The sequence below is a fragment of the Magallana gigas genome, chromosome 5 (genome assembly GCF_963853765.1).
Source record: "Magallana gigas chromosome 5, xbMagGiga1.1, whole genome shotgun sequence".
Classification (NCBI taxonomy): Eukaryota; Metazoa; Mollusca; class Bivalvia; order Ostreida; family Ostreidae; genus Magallana; species Magallana gigas.
In genome coordinates, this window is record NC_088857.1 from 48175012 (window position 1) to 48201752 (window position 26741).

A 26741-nucleotide genomic window follows, 5' to 3' on the forward strand; every position below is an offset into this window, starting at 1 on the left:
AAAGTTCTACGAGGTTTATGTTAATATTATGTAAATAAGCAGTTTATGTCGATTAATTGTGAACAACGGAACAGGTTTGGATGACCTTGTTTTTCAAAATAGGAACTGTTTGGATACGCATCTGATACGGTTTGGATGTGGTAAACATATGAGTTTAAACCGTTCTTTTAATTATCCCCTCGCGAAGGGGATATAGCATCGCTACTGTGCGATATAAATGCCCCCACTGAAAAGCATGCTTTCAATATGGATATCGTCATGCCATAGACATACGAAGTCACATTGTTTAAAAAAAATAAACATACACGTTAAAGACTTGTGCATTTAAAGCTGTTTGGTCCGATTTTACATCAGATTTTATGCACGCTTTTAAACGTTGGTTATGCTAAGTATAGTATAATAATAGATATTGCAGTAGTTTTCCCAGTCGATTAAGCCAAATTTCAATGAAGGAAAAAAACCGTACAAAATTTGCTAACAAAACAAACGACACAAAACGGTACCGCGTTATTTCGCCTCTGTTCACCCCTGACGACGAGACGGGTATGGTTGTATTACGACTTTGACATCGCTTCAAATAAAGGTCGAAATGATCAGACAAATTACAAATAAACATGTGTACGTTTTGTTCGATAATATTTCTGAAGATTGCTTTCTTTATAATCGATGCATAGCATGCGGGTTGAATAACCCCAATTATTTAACTCATATGTTAACCACATCCAAACCGTATCAGATGCGTATCCAAACAGTTCTTATTTTGAAAAACAAGGTCATCCAAACCTGTTCCGTTGTTCACAATTAATCGACATAAACGGTAGTGTCTATACGCACGACTGTCGTGCATGTAAATCACTCAGCAGCTATTCGCACGACCGTCGTGTATTCACTTTCGTCAGCTATTCGCAAGATTGTTTTCTTTTTACTCTCATTTATTTGCTTTTGTGTACTACTTTCTCATCGGTTGTTCGCACGACTGCCGAGCATGTGTTTCGGGCGTTTTATAGGTAATGTGTTGTTTTATCCCCTGTAAAGTTTGGCACTTAGTGACTTTACATTATTTATATCTAAATATTTAATCGTACGATGGTTTAAAATTATATAAATCTAAAGTAATAAGGAATTTCTTATTCATTATGTATATGAAAAAATACCGCACCGGTGGATCTAAATGACGAAATCGCATCAGTTTCACTTAAATGGAAATGATAGAAGCATATCTGGTGTATGGGGTGAAAAAAAAACTAAAAAAAAAATATATTGTTTACGAATTTCAGATTGTCAAATGATAATAATGTATAATTCTTATAATTAACTGCAGCGTATTAACATGATAAAGTGGGATATTATAGGGTGTTTAACGTATTCCGACGAAATATCTCGTATTCATAAAAATAAAGTTTGAAATTTTGAGCTCCAATCATGTCCAAGTTCTTCATATTCATATATTCATATAGCCTGTATATTCAATCGATACGTATATAAGAAAAACCTTACGTGATCTGTATAATTATAAAGGTATTATCTATAAATTTATATGTTTCTCTATATTTATGCATCAAAATATGCATGAAAGTAGTATTTAAAACTATCCATATTCTACCGACACAGGTAAAATAATTATCATTATTAAAATTCATATATATCTCTTAAATTCATTAATTTTATATTTCTCTATATTAATGCAGTAAAATAGTATTTAAAACTATTTAACATTATGTTTATGATTTTTACAGAGTCCAGAGTAAACGTACCTTGGTACAACGTCTCGTGGAGAAAACGTGCGATTTTTTAAATACTGGGTACGTTTTTTCTGATACCGGTGCACACGTTTTCACGAAACGTTGCACGCTCAACGGAATGTACAAAATTTGCTAACAAAACAAACGACATAAAACGGTACCGCGTTATTTCGCCTCTGTTCACCCCTGACGACGAGACGGGTATGGTTGTATTACGACTTTGACATCGCTCCAAATAAAGGTCGAAATGATCAGACAAATTACAAAAAAACATGTGTACTTTTTGTTCGATAATATGTCTGAAGTTTGCTTTCTTTACAATCGATGCATAGCATGCGGGTTGAATAACCCCAATTATTCGGGGGACGAAACCAAACGGTTTCCTTTTCTAAACATTCCTGTGATGCATTTTGGTTTGTTTTTCGTTTGCTCAAAAAGAAAGTATTTTTATTTACTTTGAATATTTCTAACTTTGAAAGAAGACTGATTCTGCTGGTGTGAATAGGAGAAAGTCCATAACTTTCTAAGATAAATGGTTTCAATAGAAAAAGAAATTAATACTGAAATAACAAAAAATTCGGACCAAGCAGCTTTAAGTCAACAAAACTTAATATACCGTAATTTGAATTTTAATTTTACACAAGCTCCAAATAACTTGCAATTGGCTTATAAAAATTGCATACAGAGTGCTTTACAGATATGTTAAGTCTATTGTATAATCATTCCATCGATATTAATTTCGAAAGATTCAGCCTTACTAAAATCTTTACCGACACAAAAAAACATGTGTTTACGACAGTTTCAATTAAGTTATGATTCTATAACGTTATCGGCTTTAAACGTGAAAACATGAAAAAACCAAAAGAGGTCAGTCAAATACAGAAATATACCAACTTATATAAGTTTAAAGTCTGTAAAATCATCTATAATGATACAAATATTTTTTTTTCTCTTTTAAAATTGAAACAATATAATATATAGATACACTTTACAGAACAAACTGTGATACCGTGGATATTTTTATTGGTTTCCTGGTTTGGGTTTCACGAAAATAAAAAAAAAATCACTTTTGATACAGAGTATTTAACTTACCAAACATCATTCTTGTCTATTTCTTTTAAATTAAAAATTGAAACGTTCCCAAACAACTTTTTAGTTTTGCAACAGCCTAACAACTGCGCTTTGGCAAATTTTTAACTATTAAATTTTTATCATTGCGTGGACCCTGAGGTCCACGCAGAAAATATATAAGCGAGGTTAAACCGGATGCTATGGGGAAAATTCAGCCTGCCCATGAGCTAGCCTGGTTCCTGTGCGAAATGGGTAGCTCAGGGAACCAGTGGGCATGTTCACGAAAGTATCTTAAGATTCGTCTTAAGACATGTCCTAAGACATATCTTAAGACGAATCTTATGACCAATCTGAGACATATCTTAGGATGTTTCTCGAAGCTATCTCAGATGTGTCCTAATTTAAGACATCTTAATTTCAGTTTGTATATATCCTTAGGCCAGTATTTTTTTTATAGTTAGGTTTACAAACCCGCCGCTCGGTTTTCTGAGTTTTTAGAAAAAAAATAAAATTACAAAAAATATCTTTTTTTTCTCCCCGACAGCAAATTTTTTCAAGTAGGAAAAGTGTATCGTCATTGTTATCACAGAGGCATAAAATCTGCTCTTTTTGTGTCACGATAGCCTAAAAATTTCTTACGCATCTTTTTCTCGTGCTACATTCTTCAGAGAAGCTTCTACAAACACTCTGCTGCAAGTTTCATACTTTGAAGTTTTACCGACAGTGTTGACCAGTGGCTAGACGAGATAGTCACACCTCACTGAACATGGCTTCGATAGTTACCTGTGCAGCTGTTTTCAAGTACATCACTGTAAAATGATTCCCTTTCTTTTTGTGTTGAATTGGCATATGTATTCATTGGCTTTTTAAAAAAAAATTTTTACAGAGAGAGAGAGAGAGAGAGATGTATTAGAGATATTCTGCAGTAACTATTCTCATGAACACATTTTAAAGTGACCTGCCTAGTGAATTAAAAAAAAATCATATTATTGTTTGTGCATTTTCTGTTATTTTCAATTAAAATTTACCATTACATAATTAATTGCATAGTTGTACTTTGTACATGGAAATTCAACAGGATAAATGCATGCACACATATAGTTGCAGGGATTTTATAGAGTCTGTTCACATTCACAATGTTATGTTTGAGTTTTCTCACATATAAACACCCAAACCAATTTTGTAAAAAAAAATGTGAGAGATCAATGAAGTTGAATATTTTTTAACTGCAGAAAACATGAAAGTAATAAATATTTTGTATATTAATAATTATATACTAGTATCATACAGGAGAAAACATTATTACTTTATGTACATAAAATTTAGGTTGTTTTTTTAAAATGAAATGTTGACATGTCCGACAATAGTTTGACTGGTAACTTTGAATCTTGGGCTAGTAACTTTGTGGCAAAATTTTGTAATTGCACACCCCTGACATTGCTATATGTACATGTAATATCAAAGCTGTATGTCTAATGTTCTATTGTACTATTTCAGAGATATGTTACACAGATGACATACTTTTCACATGCTACACTTGATGCAGTTACACACCACTATCATGAAGTTGTCATTCATTATATTAATATTAGAATAAAGATGATGTCATAAAAGTTTTTTTTTCTCCTACAGAACTTTACAATTTTGTGGTTCGTAAACCTAAAAGTAAAAAAATTGTAGGTCAAAAGAGATTTTTATTTTTTTTTTATTTCCTCCTCCTACGGAACTTTATCATTTTGTGGTTCGTAAACCTAAAAATAAAAAAATGCTGGCCTTACAAGAAAAACAGTTTAAAACGATGATACAAAATACTGTTCTATACTTTGGAATGTATTTTTTCAATCAGAAAACATAATTTGGGTACATATATCATAAATAGAGTGAATAAAATCGTCTTAATAAAGTATTTATATTTTCACATAAGTATTATTTAAACTGTGCAGTGTGTTGAGCATTTGGTCGTTATTGATTTACGGTATAAGCGTTGTAACGAAGCGAGGGAGGGGGTGTTAAAAGAATAATACACGTACACACATGTGTGTGTGTATATATATATATATATATATATATATATATATATATATATATATATATATATATATATCAGGCTTGGGGTAATGCTAAATGTAATGGTATTGCAATGCAATGCATTACATGTTTTTAAAGTAATGCTAGTAATGTGTAATGCCACAAAATTAGCATTACAAGTAATGGTAATGTAATTAATTACTTTCCAAAATCTAGTGGAATGCTGGCATTACATGGCATTACTTTGCATTACTATGCTTATTTATGCATGTTCATTTTTAAAAATGTGATGATAATGGTAATGCATTACTTTACTCCTGTAATGGTAATGTAATGCATTACTTCAAGAAAATCAAGTAATGGTAATGGTAATTTAATGCCCAAATTCATGAAGTAATGGTAATGTAATGCATTATTTTTCAATGTCATTCGCCCCAAGCCTGAATTTATATATATATATATATATATATATATATATATATATATATATATATATATATATATATATATGTATATATATATATATATATATATATATATATATATATATATATATATATATATATATATATATGATTCCTGTGTGTCTATTTCAACTTTACGAAAACTCCCGAACTTTATATTCTTCCTCATCCCTTTCCCACTCGATCTTGTGTGAGAGAGAGAGAGAGAGAGAGAGAGAGAGAGAGAGAGAGAGAGAGAGAGAGAGAGAGAGAGAGAGAGAGAGATATTTCTTGTGACACATTCACTACATTATTGTTCTTTTGGATTTTTTATCTGCCTTTAATCCAATAAATGTAAGTAATTGTCTTCAATATTATGGAATTTTAACATGTAAATAGATACTTTTAGGAAAAGCTAATGTATGTAAATGAATGGTTCACACAGCATTCAACATACACTTGTAAAAGCACGTGTACCTTGTTCATGTTTTTATATGATCAGCCAATGATATTGGTAATTGGTTTTAATTCGCGCCAGTCTTAAATTATCCGTGCGTCCAGTTCTGTCCAGTGCATATTCATTACATTATACATGTTAAGCCAGTGAACCTAGCCACGTCATCAAGAAAAAGAAATCCTAACTTTTCTGAGGCTGAAATTCAAATCATTATTAAAGAAGTGGAGAAATGTAAAGGAGTTTTGTTTTCGAAACTTTCGACGGTAACGACAAACAACACAAAAAAGCGAGTATGGGAAGCAATTTGCCATTTTTACTAGTTAAGACACCTGTTAGGATGTCTTAAAGTTAAGATATTTTTAAGACATGTCCTAAAATAGGACGGCTTCAAGAAACTGACTTAGGACTAAGACGTGTCCTAAGTGATGTCTGAGACATATCTTAGTCTTAAGATAGCTTCGTGAACATGCCCACAGGCTAGCACAAGTTTATCTGAATCGGGATCGGGATTCCATGCCATATGCGCACATTAGTTCAAAGGCGTTGTAATTGTAAAGTTGTCGGTAAACAGTAGTCAGTGCAGAAACAAAGTATTCCTTTTAAAGAAATAATCGGCATGTGATATGAACTGTCAGTATTATGAAATAAGTTAATGTTACATGTATGCCGAAACTACAACATGCATCAAATAGCATATAAATTTGCAATGTTTTGTTGTTTTCCGTATACACATGTAACTTAACTTTACTTTTATAGTAGGCGAGGCTAGAGTACTTCCCGATTAAAATTTTTTAAGCATTTAAGTGTGATTGGATAATTATGTCACTGTATAAAAGTTTAAATCTCAAGAAAAATGCATCAAAATATGAAATTAATTTAAACAAAGCTGTCACTGCATAGTTAACAAAGTAGTGCGAATCGTAATGTGTGCGCAAATAGTAGAATTCGCCGAATACCTGATACTATACATGCATACTTCATTAATAGATAGATCATAATTATTTTAGAAGTATGAACCCTTTAAGTTCTGAGATAAAAAGTCAGAGCTATACATATACGTAATACATGGTACAAATTGAGTGGTTAAAAGCAGGGGGCTAGAGTGGGTGGAATCTCTGATAATCTTAAGACTTTCACGTTTTCATTGGAAACACATGCAAATGGTCCACGTATTGTAGTCCTTTTTTTAAAGGCCAGCAACTTGTTATATACTTAAATATATGACTTGGCAGACATCTATGGTACTTTGTATAATATCACTGGGAGTGAAATAATCGTAGAATTTTTTTCGTTTAGCGATGTATAGGCTTTGTATTGAATATAAACGAGGCTCACGTTCATAATATTATTACCAAGCACGTTCTCCGTTCAACTTACTTCACGATTATATCATTCCAGCAGGCATGTTCACGAAACTTTCCCAAGATATGACCTAAGTGTGTTCCTAAGATATGACTTAGGAAAAAAGTTAGGAACATCCTAAGATCAACTTAGGACACGTCTTAAGATGTAGCTCGACGGTTACTTAGGAACATCTTAAGTTAGGATATCCTAACCTTCTACAACCGTTCTTATTTTTCACAATTATTCATTCAGATCAAATTTGAGAGATTTATGTAGGGATGAATCATTAAACATTTTGCCAGAGAAAATTGTACGTCTCGGTAGTTAACACAAAAGGCCTAAAACCAGTAATTTTAATGTATGCATTTTAATAATTTTACATTTACCTAAATATATATCAGTTACCAATAACAATTTAGTTTGTTTTTCTTTAAATGAACCCCCTCCCCCCCCCCCCCCCCCCCAAAAAAAAAATTAAAATAAAAAATATTACAAGCCCCTAAAAATTCAAATAACTGTTCTTTTTTAAACAAAGAAAATATGTATCAGGACAGAATTGGCTTCAAGCAGATAATTATGTAAACAACACGTGTGTATTGTCATTTCATAATTAACATTTGAGAATCTTGTCATTCAAGTATATGTAATACATAAACACGCGATTTTCATGGAATTTGAAACGTTACATGAGGAAACACATGTACTCGTACAAACACAATCAATTTCCCTTTAATCTGCAATATATAGAATACACGAACATGTTAAATAAGGAATAAGTTGTAATATATCTCGATAATATATAAATACAGTTCATTCAGCATTACACATTTTTTAAAGATTATTTTTTTCAAAATAAAGTGATCAAAATTAGGAATGATCACGCATGGTATATGTAACCCGATGTTAATTTACTTTTTATAGCAAAGGCCATTTAAATAATTGTTATCAAAAATTATTATAATCAAAACAATGAATGTAACTCATTTAGTGTACAATGTAGATAAAAAAAATAAGTGAATAAATTTCATTTGTCAAACAGACATAGTATTTGCGAAAAAAAATCTTAATTTGTCAACTCCAAGGCAAGCATGTAGCAACGGGGAAGTGGTGAGAGTTCGGGGTCCACTTCACATCATTTTGTTAAAATGAACATACATGATAGAATAATTGACTATGCCCCCCCCTTCCCGGATTAGGAATTTGATGTTTGTCGAAAATGCTGGAACTGTGGAAAATATTGCTTTATTCTACCGGTCTTAAGAAAAGGCTTCACAACATCCCAATATCCCTAAAAACGTGATCTTATAGCTTTAGGATGGTCTTAGGACAAGGTAGGTGATGTCTTAAAGTTAGGACAAAGTTATGGCGGTTCCTAAATTTAGGAGAGCTTCGAGAAACAGACTTAAGACTAAGACGTATCCTAAGACGTACTTAGGACACGCCATAGTCCTAAGATAGCTTCGCGAACATGCCTGCAGAATTTCTAAAATAACACATCATAGAGTCGCTTGCTATAAGTAGTAGATTGCCTGTTAAGGTGTTTATATGATGTATTGCTTTTCAGGTTAAAGGTGAAAAACTTTTTTTTTCTTTTTCTTTATAATTTAAAACTAAAGAAAGTATTCGTTTGAGATGTTAGTAAAAAAAAACTTGATATAACTATATTTACATTTTTCAGTGTTTTTTCATGTGATAAGACTACGTATCAATTTGTTCATATTCAGTCCAATAAATTCAAATGACGTTTGCTTATTAATATTCTAATATTTAATCGTACAATTACGGTGAAATAAATTAATATAAGTAATAAGGAATCATTCTTTGGATATTCTGAGGTGATAATTTCGTTTCGAGCTTTATTGGATTTGACCTCGCCCCGACCAAAATAATCAACTCATGATACTCGATCAAAGAATGATTCCTTATTCGTTAAATAATTAATTTCTGATCAATTATAAACTAAATATACCATTTTATCAGAGGAAAAAAACATGCTTGTCTAAAGAAATGAACTTAGTCCCCTTTGAACATGTGGAAGTATTTTGGTTTCATCACGTTTATAAAAATGTCGGACAGGAAAGAAAAATTCACCGTCTGTATATCATGTTCTTTTCACCTGACTTTAAATACATCTTTTGCATGTTGTGTAATTGAATGGTCCACTATTTTCTAAAAAGATGTCTCTTCGATTACACACCGATAAAATGCAAACTGCTCTATTTATGTCTAAAATATCAAAAATGCCATAACTTTAAAATGAGTTTAAATTATTCAAACAGTACCATTTGCACAATTTATATTTTAGCATCCAAACCGGAATAATTTATTTATCCAAACCGTACTACTTCTTTAGGAGGTGCATGAAGTTATTGTAATTTTTATACATATTATTGTTTTAAAAATACATTGGTTTGATTTTATTTGGTTAATGTAATGTTTTAAATTAACTTTGGCTGCTTCAGATTTTTAGTATGTGTTATATTATCTACTTAATCTAGAAATAGATCTTGGTTTTAGCGTTAAAATGACACGTTAACGATTGATATTCCTACAAATAATTCGTTTTTATTAACGAAGAACAAAAATAACGCACATTTTTCAACTGCAAAACCTTCAGAAAAATATGAATGACTAATACGATATTTTTACAATTTTTCATCGGTCAAATTCGATGACCTTAGGCGGAGTAACATGTAAAGCACTACACATAATATTGTAATTAACTCAACGGCAGACATAACATCTACAGAAAATACCCGAAACTTACCCTTGATAGAGCGTGCCAGAATTACGACCAGGGGAGATCCAGGCAATCTTAAATATCTACCAATCAGGTGCGTCACTTCCCGGTTCTGCTTCAGATGTATGGAGGAGCAGTCCGCGCTTAAACTAATAAATATGAGTCATAAAAGTAGGGTTGAAGGAGGGGGGATTTCAAAGGATACAAAAAATAAAATAAAAAGTAAATAAATAATAATAATAACTAGACTCTTGTTGCAAAAGCAACAAAAAGGTCTTCCGTTTTGATATACATGAATCAATTTAACCGTAGACATTGCTTCTCTCACATAGAGAAAATAGTTGATATGATAATTATTGTTAATGATATATCCAGACGTTACTTCCATGTAAAACAACGAGATTGAAAAAGAAATCAATTTTTGAAGTATTCTCTGTGACGACCGGAAGTAATGCCGAACTAAACAAATATTTGTACAATCATAAGTCAATCTTTCCTCAGAGTTTGGTTGTTAACATTTCTGCCAAGTCTAAAATCTCTTTGAAACAATAGCTTTTGTCTGGAGACGGGAAACTGACGAACGGAAGTGATTAATAAAAAAAAGCTGGTATTTTTCGTACATTTGCTTAGCGTACATCACTGTTTATCAGGCTACATGAAACAACCAAGAAATTCAGTTAAACTTGTTAAAAACACGATTTGTTTGAACCCTTCCGGTAAGAACCGGAAGTGACAGTTGACAAAATTAAAGCCGTTAAACACATCCCTAATCAAATTTCTATCAATCCTGAGAGCTTCGTGTCTCAATTACTTACAGTGACAAAAATCTCGCGGACATCAAATTTGTAAAAAGGAAAGCTACATAGAGATATTTGAGATATCTCACCGGAAGTAACAGTTATTTGAAAATTTAACATTATAAAGATGACACATCTAATATTGTATACTGATATATTCATTCTATGTAAAAGAAATAAATAAAGAAAAAACATAATTTTTGTAGTGATTCCGGTGACGACCGGAAGTTACGCCGAACAAAATAAAATAGTTTAAAAACATGTACATATATAGGTCTATCATCCCACAAAATTTGATTGTTCAAGTCGACACCGTTTATGAGATCTCGTCGAAATAAGGTTTTTTGTCTAGGGACAGGAAACGGACAAACGGAATTGCTCAATGTAAATTGTAATAAATATTTGTTGTGTAATTGCCTTTTGTACATTATTGTTCATCGAGCTCACTACAAATATCAAAGAAAAACAGTTAAACTGATTAAAAGTTCGATTTGTTTGAACTCTTCTTGTGTGGACCGGAAGTGACGGAAGAAAAAATGAAACCGGTTAAACATATCTTCAATAAAATGTCTATCATCCATGAACGTTTTGTGCTTTGATCACTTATAGTTTCTGAGAACTCGTTTGTACAAAATGTGTTTCAAAAAAATACCTGATATATTTGAGATATCTCACCGGAAGTAGAATTTTTTTGTTGATATAAGATTGCATTGATAACCTATGTATAGATTTATGCTTACATGTACATGAATATATCTCTTCTATGGCAAAACAATTTACTGCGTAAAAGTAATTATTTTTGAAGTGCTTCCGGTGACGACCGGAAGTTACGCCAAACAAAACAGAATAGTGTAAACACATGTACATACATAGGTCTATCATCCCAAAAAGTTTTATTGTTCAAGTCGACACCGTTTTTGAGATCTCATCGAAATAAGGTTTTTTGTCTCGGGACAGGAAACGGACAAACGGAAGTGCTTAATGTAAATTTTATTAAATATTTTTTGTATACTTGCCCTTTGTATTTTATTGTTCATCGAGCACACTACAGATATCAAAAACAAAAAGTTAAACTGACAAACAGCTCGATTTGATTACACTCTTCCTGTGTGGACCGGAAGTGACGGAAGACAAAATGAAAACGGTTAAACACGTCTTCAATCAAATGTCTATCATCCATTAAAGTCTTGTGCTTTGATCACTTATAGTCTCTGATATCTCGTTTGTACAAAATGTATTTCAAAAAAGCTACCTGAGATAATTGAGACATCTCACCGGAAGTAGAATTTTTTTGTTGATATAACATCGCATAGATAACTTATGTATAGAATTATAGTTTTATGTTTATTCTATGGAAAAGAAATTTAATGCGTAAAAATAGTAATTTTTGAAGTGCTTCCGGTGACGACCGGAAGTTACGACGAACAAAACAAAATAGTTTAAACACATCTACGCTATAGGTCTATCATCCCACAAAGTTTGGGTGTTCAAAACTTTACCGTTTTTGAGATCTCGAGGTGACAAGCTTTTTCAACGCGGGACAGAAAACGGACGACCGGAAATAAATTTTGAAAAAATGAAAAAAACGCCTAGAGATATTATCATTCTCTTTCATTCCAGAAAATTTCATAAAAATCTATCCAGCCATCTCCGAGAAATCTTGTGGACAAAAAAAGGAAAAAAATAAAAATAAATAGACTCTTGTTGCTTTAGCAACAAAAAGGTCTTCCGTTCCTCATGTATTAATCTGCACAAAAAATCCAGTTATATTGTTAACAGAAAATGGATATAATATGTATATTTTGTCTTTCCTCAAAGTTTGGATGTTCAAGTTTTTGTTAGTTATGATATCTCGTTGAAAAAAGGGTTTTGTCTCGGGACCGGAAACAAACAAACGGAAGTGATTTAAAAAATGGAAAGTATATATATCAGTACATTTACCTACGGTACGTTACTGTTCATCACATTGAGTAAAATGTTTTAAAAAAGTTAAAATTAAAAAAAAAGGTTCTATTGCTTGAACGTTTCTAGTAATAACCGGAAGTGACGTAGGACCAAATGAAACCCGTTAAACACATGTTCAATCAATGTCCATTATCTATATAAATTTTGTGTCTTGATCTATCACAGTTTCTGAGATCTTGTGGGTACTTTGTTTATAAAAAAGGCTACCTGAGATATTTGAGATGTCTCACCGGAAATAAAACTCTTTTTACCATGTGTAGATGACAATTTTGTATTTCTATAGCTAAAATGTTACTTCAATGCTAAATAACAAAAATATTTTTAAAAAATCAAAATTGGGTGTACTTCCTGTGACGACCGGAAGTTACGCCGGATAAAACAAAATAGTGTTAACAGATGTACATACATTGGTCTATCATCCCACAAAGTTTGGTTGTTCAAGTTGTTACCGTTTTTGAGATCTCGTCGAAATAAGACTTTAGGTCTCGGGACAGGAAACGGCCAAACAGAAGTGTTCAATGTAATTTGTATTAAACATTTCTTGTATACTTGCCTTTTGTACATTATTTTTCATTTATCAAACTGAACACATCAAAGAAAACCAGTTAAACTGATAAACAGCTCGATTTGTTTGAACTTTTCCGGTGTGGACCGGAAGTGACGGAAGACAAAATGAAACCAGTTAAACACATCTTCAATCAAATGTCTATCATCCATTAAAGTTTCGTGTCTTGATCGTTTATAGTTTCTGAGATCTTACGGGTACAAAATGTGTTTTAAAAAAGTTACCTGAGATAATTGAGATATCTCACCGTAAGTAGAATTTTTTTGTTGATTTGACATCGCATAGTTGACTTATGTATAGATTTATACTTAAATATTTATTTCATGGAAAAGGAATTTAATGCGTAACAATAATTATTTTTGAAGTGCTTCCGGTGACGACCGGAAGTTACGACGAACAAAACAAAATAGTTTAAACACATCTACATATACAGGTCTATCATCCCACAGAGTTTCGATGTTCAAGTATTTGCCGATTCTTAGATCTCGAGGGAACAAGCTTTTTCGTTGAGGGACAGGAAACGGACGACCGGAAATAGATTTTAAAAAAATAAGAAAAACGCCTCGAGATATTATCATTCTCTATCAGTCTTGAAAATTTCACGAAAATCTATCAAGCCATCTCTGAGATTTTTAGACGGGGTCACGTGACCCCGTCTATTGGTTTACTGTCAGCCGAAGTCTCAAACCGGAAGGCACGCGTAGAACACATGAATTGAGTCTACGCGTAAGAAAATAGTGCAGAAAGTTTTCATGCATTTCAGTAAATATGTATTATAAAAACACGCATTAAATCTGTTTAAGTCCTCTGTGTATAAACCAAATTTTATTTAGAAAACAAACAAATAGTTTTATTTATCAAAATTACTACATGTTGTAAATTTTGTATTTACACCCACCCAGTAAATTCAAAATTTACAACATGACATATGTATACTACTTAAATATGTTTAAGCAATGTAACTTAAGAGAACAAAAACACTGCGGAGCTCTAATATAACTATAGACATAGGGAAACAATTTTACAATTTTATTTTTATCAAATATCTGAACTACCATAATGTATACAATTAATTGTTAATATGAAAAGGTACATGCTGAGTGTATTTTGGACATCCAAAAAAAAAAATCATATTTCCTTCAGATTCAGACCCACAATATAAACATCGACTCTCATCAATTAACAAATCCTTAAATAGATTATTTCATATTATGAATAGGCATTCAAAAGGTTGAATAGATTGAGATTACTCAAGTGTACAATTGATAGAGAAACACTTGAAAAATGTCGGCTTTTTCAGACCTACATTGGGATGGGGTGATGTTATGTGGGGCAGCTTATCCTGGAAAACTCTGAATTGCTTAACCATCATTTTTTAATCTTAGTCATTCGACCTACGATTATGTAACAGTCCTTGTATAGCATAAATACGTCAAGACTGTTGAGGGTTCGACTTGGTTTTATGTATTAAGAATGTTGACCCAGTCTGTGGGAAAGGATCTTTATCAAAAATCTGAATATTGCCATATGATGTAATGTCATGTGAATCAATACAGAGGAAATGTCAGTCTTATATCAGTATAAGGTTTTTGTCAGATCTGTCATAAATATACTGTGACTGCCCAAATCAAGATCATGACAAACAGTAACCAAAATCTAAGAACTTTTGGAGGAAAAACCTTGCTAACCAATCTTAACACAATAGAAAACTAAAACACCAATAGGATTAAAAGACATATCTAATATTTGGCCAATACTTAATAATATACCTTAGGCAGTTCCACTGACCACCCAGGTACTATGCTTGACTGCATACTAATTGCTTAAGTAATATCAAAGACTACCTGATGTAAGTAAAATCTATTTAAATAATAACCTTGACTATGCAATATATAATACACAGCATAATTATATTACTAGAATACATTATAATAACAATACACTTATCATATATATATATATATATATATATATATATATATATATATATATATATATATATATATATATATATATATATTATATATAACGATTCTGCCACAATTATATGCATGTTCAGTTGGAAAATATGATTGAATTAAATCTAACATGTATGTTATTGCTAAACCATTTAAAATCTTGTATAATAGAATTAGTTTATGTATATCGCTTCGAGATTGTAATGTTTCAAAACCAAGTTCACTATATAAAATGATGTATAACATTACAATGTTTAGATCAGCCATCCTTCACCTCTACATGTACATGTAGATGTAAGCCTTTTTTTGAAATTCCTTTGTTTTCATTTTGACTGTAGATGGTATATGTTTTTAATTATGACAAAATATATAACCTCTGTTTTATGTGTTTCTAATTTACAGGTAAATGATGGAATTGAAAACTAAAACAAATAGAGATGAATTGTATTGTTTGAAAATAAACTGTGACTATGCACATGCAGAAATAGTTTATCTGGCAAGTTTATGAAAAACTATTTGTTAAGTCGTATCAAATAAATAAAAACTGTTGAAACTTGTTGGGTAAAAAAAATATGACAACCATTCATTTATTATTTCGTCAGGGAAATATTCTGCCTTCTTCAAATTAAGCACAGGTACCTTATATGTTATGTTATATATTTCTGTCTTAATACAAATAAATATACCCTTAATCTAATAAAAAAAGTATAGAGGTTATATTTTTTTAATTATTAGAAAAATATTCAACGCAATGTGCCTGTCGAATAAAGCTGTGTTGAATTGACTGAATTGTAACGATAACGGTCAATATTTATTAGATAATATTTGTCAGAGATTACGACAAGTTTAAACATTAAATTATGTCACACGAGGGAATGATATTCAATTCTATGTCAAAAACTATTATAGCCCGACTAGCCCGTTCCATTCCGGAGAAAACGGTTATCTTCTTAGCTTTATTTACATAGTATTGTAATAATAAATGGATATCATATTTTCAGTCTCAAAACTAAATGATGAATTGGAAATATCAGCCTAAAAGAAATTAGCCACGTTCGCATATGTATCGGACAGTATGTACATTTTAAAACTGAAACTTTCAAATATGTGCATGATTGTACACTTAAACCGTGTAGAGTATGTTCCAGTTCAGATCAAAACTCTGAAGTTGTGGTCAATTCTCAACAGGATCAATTTTCAACGTGTAGAGGGCATCAAAGTTTAGAAAAAAAAATCATATCGTTGAAAAATGACCCCGGGTGTAAAATTCACGATCTTGGTCTCGATTTTCAACCCGGGTCAATATTCTTCGTTACACCAGCATCTCGTGCACATGTGGACCAAAATGTAAACACCTCTTGCACTGACTTCTTTATGTCAAAATTGACCAAAACTGTTGTCAACAGAAAAAACCCCAATTAATATGAGATTATATATGTTGTTTTGTATGCAAGTACTCACACAAGAACAGAACACCGTCTTTTTTAATCGCATAAAACTTCGCAGCTGCAGACTTAGATTGAAGATTTAAAAATCTAAAAATAATATGAAAGGAATTCATAAGTGTTCCCTCTGCAACCATTTGCTGAGAAAAAGGTCGAAGGTTGCCCATTTAACTTTGCCTCAAACAGGGAACCCTGTTCTTTAACTGTTTACTGTTTAAAGGGGCATGGTCACGATTTTGGTCAAAAATTATTTTTCCGATTTTAATTTGTACGATGCCTCAGTACGGCATTTTTGAAAGGCAACCAAAATTGTCAAAAGTGTCATTTGTTGAGTTGAAAGCGAGTTACAGAGCTTACAATTCTTCGCTATATAAACAAAGCTTTTGTTTACATTTTGAATGTTGAAGGAAAAATTCCCGTTTTAGACCTACAGTGAATGTGTTAATCGTTAGGAATTGTTTATTTATGCTTAAAATGAATAAGAAAATAGACAGATCAGGTTGAAAAAGAATTATTACCGGTATATTAAGGTCTTTAGATTGTCGCACGACATAATTGGGAGTATATCGGACTATTTTATCGTTATCGGTTATAATATTAGTGTTATGTGATGCATGGTTTTGCCAATATGTCCTAATTGCAACTACTAGATGTAAGGAATCTCATGCATTACGTCATCCTTTTTGTGCACCATTTTTGTATAAAAGTAAAAACCAACTCGGCACTAATGGAATTCGGATGCATATTAGAAATAAACTAATTCATTTGGAAGTGGTAATCGGGAAGGGGGGATTCACCAGGTATTTTATACAGGGACATAAATGATTTTATTCATATATCAGTAATCTGTTTTCTGTAATACACATTTACTCCATAATAAGAAATATCTTTAGTTAATATACATGTATAATATGTATATCAGCATTTTAAGTATAAAAACATTTAACATATTTTGATTTACTTGTAAATTTTTAAACAAAAATGCACAAATAATAAATGCTGGTAAATTAGTGTCACATGGCAGATAAAATGAAAAAAAAATGTAAGAAATGAGATCTATATTAAATTTTACGAAGTAAAGTGGCAAGAGTATTTTTTAATATCATGTTAACACGTGATTGAAATAAGAGTGTGAAAAATAAAGTGATAATAATTTTTGTCATCTCTTTTTTAAAATGTGAACAAACATATTTAGGTATAGATTAATGTCAAGAATATTGATATGAACAATGATTTTAAGTGCATATATATAGTGCCATTTTGGTTATAAATCTGCATCTGTAAATGATGATTTACTCGTATGCCACCACTGTCTGACTGACTGAAAAAGAAAAAGGAGGGGGGGGGGAAGAAGAGGAGGAGGAGAAAAGAATTATATTGGTAAAATTAAAAGAATAAGTTGACAAGTAAATTTAGTATATACCAATGCCGCATTTTTGCTAAAAAATATTTATTTATTTGCATGTTTCCACATTTCATTTAGACTTCATATCATATTATACAAAGTTAAATACTAGTAACCGATCAAATTACCCTCAAATTATGTGACTGTGAGCGATCTCATGTCAGAACTTAATTATTCTGGACACAGTACATGGAATCTCATGTCACACAATCTATTAAGGCTAATGTGACTACACTGACTTGTGATTCCTGACATAGTATATGGAATCTCATGTCACCAAATGTATTAAGGCTATGGTGACTAGACTGACATCAGATTCCTGACAGAGTATATGGAATCTCATGTCACCAAATGTAGAAAGGCTATGCTGTATTGACTTGACATCAGATTCCTGACACAGTACATGGAATCTCATGTCACCAAATGTAGTAAGGCTATGCTGTATTGACTGACATCAGATTCCTGACACGGTGCATGGAATCTCATGTCACCCAATGTAGTAGGGCTATGCTGTATTGACTGAAATCAGATTCCTGACACAGTACATGGAATCTCATGTCACCCAATGTATTAAGGCTATGGTGACTAGACTGACATCAGATTCCTGACATAGTACATGGAATCTCATGTCACCCAATGTAGTAAGGCTATGCTGTATTGACTTGACATCAGATTCCTGACACAGTACATGGAATCTCATGTCACCCAATGTAGTAAGGCTATGCTGTATTGACTGACATTAGATTCCTGACACAGTACCTGGAATCTCATGTCATCCAATGTAGTAAGGCTATGCTGTATTGACTTGACATCAGATTCCTGTCACAGTACATGGAATCTCATGTCACCAAATGTAGTAAGGCTATGCTGTATTGACTGACATTAGATTCCTGTCACAGTGCATGGAATCTCATGTCATCCAATGTAGTAAGGCTATGCTGTATTGACTTGACATCAGATTCCTGTCACAGTACATGGAATCTCATGTCACCAAATGTAGTAAGGCTATGCTGTATTGACTGACATCAGATTCCTGACACGGTGCATGGAATCTCATGTCACCCAATGTAGTAGGGCTATGCTGTATTGACTGAAATCAGATTCCTGACACAGTACATGGAATCTCATGTCACCCAATGTATTAAGGCTATGGTGACTAGACTGACATCAGATTCCTGACATAGTACATGGAATCTCATGTCACCCAATGTAGTAAGGCTATGCTGTATTGACTTGACATCAGATTCCTGACACAGTACATGGAATCTCATGTCACCAAATGTAGTAAGGCTATGCTGTATTGACTGACATCAGATTCCTGACATTGTATATGGAATCTCATGTCACCCAATGCATTAAGGCTATGGTGACTAGACTGACATTAGATTCCTGACACAGTACCTGGAATCTCATGTCATCCAATGTAGTAAGGCTATGCTGTATTGACTTGACATCAGATTCCTGACACAGTACATGGAATCTCATGTCATCCAATGCATTAAGGCTATGCTGTATTGACTGACATCAGATTCCTGACACGGTGCATGGAATCTCATGTCACCCAATGTAGTAGGGATATGCTGTATTGACTGAAATCAGATTCCTGACACAGTACATGGAATCTCATGTCATCCAATGTAGTAAGGATATGATGAATTGACTGACATCAGATTTCTGATATAGTGCATGGAATCTCATTTATCTCAAGAGTTTAGTATGATGTACGTCTTGTTTGATGATTTGATGTCACCAACTTCAAACTGATAAAGAATATAACATTTCACCTGTCAAGTTATATGTTATTATCAACTATCTGAACAAAATTCAAACAATTAGTAATGTTTATTTTCTTTTAAAAGTTCACATACAACAATAGATCAAACAATCATAAACATTGTATTGTTTTTTCCAACCCACAATAAGAATCCTATATTTGGCATACATGATGCTCTAAATGATGATGCATCATCAGCAACACCCATCCTTAAAACAATATTGATAATTGATTAAAACAAGCCTATTTATAATGCTTAAGCATTTTAAAAAAGCGATGAATGATTGTACCATCTCGAGGTATTATTAACTTACCCAAAAATTAATTTCACACAGTTTGCAAACAAAACACAGTGGTCCTTCCTGTGAAATAGTCTTTTGCAGACTTGACATTTAATCTACAAATTATATCATAGATTAAAGTACTTTGAAAACATTATGAAAGTAATAGAGAACCATAATGAACGGAGTATTCATTTAATATTCATGATTATAAAAAGTTCAGGCATAGTTTTGTATTTTTTAATTTTTTTTAAAACTAAGCCTTGATACAAGATACCTATTTATTGAGCAAAGCTGAATGTACCTCATTTTCACCTAATACAGCGAACCCACATCCTCGATAATGTTCAATTAGGTATACTTCGAAACAAAAGTTTCCATTGTACTATTTGTTTTATTTGAAAAAAGCATTCAACATTAATTTCAAAGCTTACTTATCAAGAAAGTTTGATTACTTTCAAACATCATCAACTTCGTAGCAATTTTCTGTCTCATAGCTGTGAGGTCTGCATTTGTGATGTTAATAACAGACTGCCCACTGAGATCTCGTTCTGCAAACTACTAGTATATATAAGTGCTAGCATAAAGAAAACACATAAAACAGTATAGATGGATGTTTAAATAAATATAGATCATATTATTTAAAGAACTGATCATACAAAATATAAAGGTGTAGAACTTTACCAGCAAACAATGTACTCCATAGTTGTAATCATCTGTCTGTTTAGAGTGCATTTTTGTTTCCACCTGCCACTGCTTCTGAATCACCTCATTGTAAGCCAACATCCTTTGACTCATATAAGAACTGTAAGATTGTTTTAAAAAGAATTGAATATTAAATAATTTGATAAATATTGGGCATTCCCTTTTTTCTAATATTACTTGAAGTTTATTTTTCCTTAATATATCAGTTTTGTATTTCATCTATTGTTGGTTAATACCAATATGTTGTCAGTTTATAAACCAAATGAGCAACTATTTGAACTTCATGAAGTATATATCAAAATATAATTATCCACTCATGACTCTACCACCAATTTCTTTTCACTGCAAGTATCTGTGATCTTCTCTCCATCAAAGGATTGCAGAAAAGAATTATTCCACTCTCTGGTTCAACGATCTGAAATTAAGTGCCTTTGTTCATCACACACAAAATACATTATACACTTTTTAAAATATTTTTCATTATGCTCATTTAAATACTTATAAGTAATGTCCAATGTCCATGCCTGACAACTGCACCAATCACTGTGGAACACTCAAACAGTTTCAGCTGCCAAGAAAAAATAAACAATTGTAACCAAGATTACAAAGATCACTGAGATGTGGTATCACCTGCTCCACAAACATTATTGTTTAACCAGCCTCAGATTCCCACACTGAGGTCATAGCAAAGCTGCCCCCACCCCACTGTCTCAGTGAGCCAAAAAAATGTTGCAAATTTAATTTAGGCTTTGACGGTCAGACCGGTTCAATTGCTGATGGCCAGATAGCTCAGTTGGTAGATCACCTGTCTGTCTAGAGATTCAGGGGTTTCGGGTTTCAATCCCGGTCTTTTCCTGTTACAAAACATAAACTAAAGGTTCAGAGAAAATCCTTCACTGTTTGATCATAAATGGAAATGTGAGTACCCTTTTTAAACTAATAATATTTCGTGAACATACATTCTTATACAAATACTAGAGAGAGAGTGAAGATGATTTACATCTTACAGTAGCTTTATTAGCATGTTTTACCTTCTTTTTGTAACCTTTAATGGTAAATGAGCCATTCACAATTGCAGTCATTGTTTGGGATGGATACATTATTATCTTGTTTCCCATTTCTATTTCTGCTTGTACTAGGTAGGCTAAATAAGCTTCTACTACCTAAAGTAAATTGTTAATAAAAAGTAATCTTAAAGGAACTTCATCTCTATTTCTTAAAAAACAAATTACAAAATTTTACAAACCGCATCACGGAATTTCGATCATGAAACCGGCTCAAAATTCAATAGCAAAGAAGCTTAAATTTACGAATCAATATTTATTACTTGAGTCTACTTAATTAAACATTACTTATTCTTTAGATTTACATATTTATCTGGTTCAAGGAGGGGGGGGGGCAAAAATGATCATTTTCAAAATTACGTATTATTCCTTTAAACTGTAATAACTATTTAATGAATCATAATAAACTTTTAGCGCATAAATCTGTTTTATCTGTGTCTATATTTAAAGGGACATGGTCACGATTTTGGTCAAATTTTATTTTTCTGTTTTAATTATTTACAATGCATTATAAATGCATTTCAAGTGATCAAATGAAATTTGGGTGCCCGTCGATGAGTTTTAAGCAAGATACAGGGCTCACAATTCTTCGTCATGTAAACAAGGCTCGATCCCTGTTTTTGTTTACATAGGTTCAATATACCAGTAAAATATCTTTTTCAAGATGATTCGTCTATATTTTTATTCTTTTGAAGCATTAATAAACAGTTCCTAACGATTAACACATTCATTTTAGGTCTAAAACTGGAATTTTGACTTCAACATTCAAAATGTAAACAAAAGCTTTGTTTACATAGCGAGGAATTGTAAGCTCTGTAACTCGCTTAAAACTCAACAAATGACACTCAAATTTTGGTCGCCAATTAAAAAATCCTTATTGAAGCATTATAAACATTTGAATCCAAAAAAATAACGTTTGACCAAAATCGTGACCATGCCCCTTTAAAACAATGGTTTTTATTCTCAGAATACTTGTATACATGGTTGCACGTTAAGCCATTCAATTCAGTAAAACTCCTTTTTTAAATTCTCTGGATAAGTTTACAAATATGAATATTTTTTTTTTAAATTACAATACGTCACGTTCAATTTTGGTTTTACATTCACCCAGTAAATTAAAACTTTGATATTGTTCAATGTAAATTTTCTGGGTGGGTGTAAATACAAAATGTACAGTATGTCAATTTGTATTTTTTGCACCCACTCAGTTTTTTAAAACTGTGATTATCTGAATTGTGTATTCACACCCATCCTGCCAATAACAGTTTACAAAATGATGATACGCTAACATGTACTCTTTCATGAACAATGCTGTATTAACTATATATCTTGATAGCCGATATTATTTTAGTGTTGTATTTGTGCCGTTTTGATAACTTCGGATGCAACTAAATATAATCAAATCGATAATTTTTTAAAGAGATAAACAATTCTGCTTTATGGAATCTGTAGCAAGTTAGCAAACCAATTTTCTGTGCAGAATGACGGAAAAATAATTCTGCCTAATAGTTTTTGATTAATGATTACAAAACTTTGACATAAAACTTACACTAATTGTTTTCGTCAATATAAATTAGTAAATTGCATTTTTTGAATAAAAATACATGTATGTAGTAGAAGACCATACAACAGCGTTCGCGTAGATGGTTGACCGTCCTATCATAGGCACCTACATTATTAATTTTTAAACGTTTTTAATTGAAATTTAAATGGATTGGATAACAACATAGCCTATGTAAACCCTTTCAAACACACAAAGCCAAGAAGTGGTGATATAAAATGACCTATTGTCATAAGTATATATTATTAGTTGTTTACAGAATATTATTGATATCGTATATATAAGACAAGGAATACTTTAATATTAAATAATTACCTGAACATTTACTTATATGATTGTTGGTAGACATGTTCATTCACACCTACATCACCTTCATCTATACTTGCAGAGATACGAATTTGAAAAGAAAAGTAAATAAAAGGAACTATATACACATGTTATAAGTAAATATATATGTATACTACTTAAATATGTTTAAGCAGTGTAGCTCAAAAGAATCAAGAACGCTTGGGAGCTCTAATATAACTATAGACATGGGGAAATTTTTTTACAATTTTAGTTTTATAAAAAATCAGAACATCCAAAAAAAAATTCATATTTCCTTCACATTCAGACCCAAAATATAAACATCAGCTCTCATCAATAAACAAATCCTTAAATAAATTATTTCATATTATGAATAGGCATTCAAAAGGTTGAATAGATTGTACAATTGATAGAGAAACACTTGATAAAGTTCTGCTTTTTTTAGACTAGATATGACCTAGATATGCTATGTAAGGACTGTTACATAATCGCAGGTCGAATGGATAAGATTAAAAAATGATGGTTAAGCAAGTCCGAGTTTTCCAGGATAAGATGTCCCACATAACATCACCCTATTCCTATCTAGGTCTGAAAAAGCCGAACTTTATCAAGTTTTTTCCTGTCAATTGTATACTTGAGTAATCTCAATGTTTTAAACTTTTTTAATGCCTTTCCTTCACCTGTATATGTAGATGCAAGTCTACTTTTTTTTTTTAATTCCTTTGTTCTCATTTTTACTGTAGAGGGTATATGTTTTAATTATGAAAATATATAACCCCAGTTCTATGTGTTTCTAATTTACAGGTAAATAATGGAATTGAAAACTCAAAATAATAGAGACGAATGGTATTGTTAAAAAATAAACTGTGACTATGCACACGCAGAAATAATTTACCTGACAAGTTTATGAAAAACTATTGTTAAGTCGTATAAAATAAAAAAACTGCTAAAACTTGTTGGGTAAAATATATGACAACCATTCATTTATTATTTCGTCAGGGAAATATTCTGACTTCTTCAAAAGCACAGGTACCTTATGTTATATATTTCTGCCTTAATACAAATAAATATACACGTACCCTTTACCCAATAAAACAGTATAGAGGTTAATGTTTTTAGTTATAAGAAAAAATATACAACGCCATGTGCCTGTCGAATAAAGCTGTGTTGAATTGACTGAATTGTAACGATAACGGTCAATATTTATTAAATAATATTTGTCAGAGATTATGAAAATTTAAACATTAAATTCTGTCACACGAGGGAATAAAAATTAATTCTACTAGACGTTGACCCGTGCGTTGACATTTCATATTATATCGGACATTTACGAAATAGATACATCGACACACCGTATTGTTGACATTTACATAACCAAGCTTAAGCCTACAATAATGCTATTAATTTCACTACACTTTGCTTAGTTAGAATAATCTAACTGTGTCTCGAGACAGGCCTTCACCACAGTAAAAATGACTCCCATATACCCGTAATGTAGTAAAAAATTGCGGATTAGCTCCGAAACGATTTTGGAGAAAATTAATGAAGCTGCATTGACGATAACAGTTAAGTTATTCATAACAAACCATTTTGAGGCAGTGAATATATTTCACCTAAAAATTAATTCATATTAATTAAAAATTCAATACTTTTTTACCAACGTGTTTTACTCGCTTTGAATTTTACACACCATATTGACATTCGGAACTCTCGGGATTTTTTTTCATATTAAAAATTTCATATTAAATGAGTTAGAGTCATCTCCCGTATTTCCATTGATAAACAGATTCAAGGAAAATATACACTTATTTGTAATTTCGTTTCTGAGTTTATCCATGCAAATGTGGTATTGTGGAAATATAAATTAAACAGCCTCCCTTGATATGTAATGCGAATGCACAAGATTGTAAAATCCAAAAAATAAGGATGATTTCCGGATTCTTTACAGGAATTTTCGTTGATTATTAATAAGCGAAGCTTGATTGAAAAAAATAAAAACAAATTGTTAAACTAAGCACCGTTTTTGAAAGGGGGGCAGACTCATCCAAAAAATCTTGACAAGCAAAAAAAAAGGGAAAAGGTGTTACTTTATCCTAAACCGTTAGGTGGGGGGGGGGGGGGGGGGGGGAGTTGTATACTTTTAACTTCAATTGTCCATTTTCACGATTATTTCCTTATTTTCAATTCAAATTTTTACATAGTCCCATAAAAAGGGGGGGGGGGTGAGTGGGCAACTCCATCTTTATTCAATCATTTGTATGTAAATTTAAGAAAAATCTTTGCTGCGCAAAAAAGTGGGGGCAGCCACCCCCCCCTACCCCTGCCCCCCCCCCCCCCCCCCCCCGATGCTAAGTGCCTGCAATGATGTTTAAAATATATTAAACAAAAGACAGTAGGCCTAGTCTTCCGATTTGTCGGTATTAAAGCTAAAAAATTCGAGTCTATTATTTTAATATAGTAGTATAGATGTCAAAAACTATTATAGCCCGACTAGCCCGTTCCATTCCAAAGAAACGGTTATTTTTTAGCTTTATTTATATATAGTATTGTAATAATAAATGGAAATCATATTTTCAGTCTCATAATTAAATAATTAATCGGACATATCAACCTACAATAAATCAGCCACGTCCGCATATGTATCGGACTGTATGAACATTTTAAAACTGAAACTTTCTAATATGTGCATGATTGTATATACATTTAAACAGTGTAGAGAAAGTTTTAGTTCAGATCAAAACTCTGAAGTTGGGGTCAATTAAAGTTTTGAAGAAAAAAAATTCATACCGCTAAAAAATGACCCTGGGTATAAATTTCACGATCTTGGTCTCAATCTTCAACGGTGAAAAATGACCCCCCCCCCCCCGGGTCAATATTCAACGTTGAAAAATGACCTCCGTGTCAATTTTCAACCCGGGTTAGTATTCTTCGTTCACTTCGTGCACATGTAGAATGTAAACACCTCTTGCACTGACTTCTTTATGCCAAAAATTGACCAAAACTGTTGTCAACAGATAAAAAAACCCCTATATATATATGAGGTTTTATATGCTGTTTCGTATGCAGAATACTCAAACAAGAACAGAACAA

General features: G+C 32.0%; 1 protein-coding gene across 1 annotated transcript in view; it reads right to left on the reverse strand.

Annotated features, from left to right (window-relative positions):
* Positions 1 to 9956, reverse strand: part of LOC136275866 (protein usf-like) — a 28583-nt gene extending 18627 nt beyond the window's left edge. Inside the window, exon 1 of the mRNA XM_066085984.1 lies at positions 9853 to 9956. The gene's annotated coding sequence lies outside the window, so the exon portion shown is untranslated. The remainder of the gene's footprint in view (positions 1 to 9852) is intronic.
* Positions 9957 to 26741: the final 16785 nt, after the last annotated feature.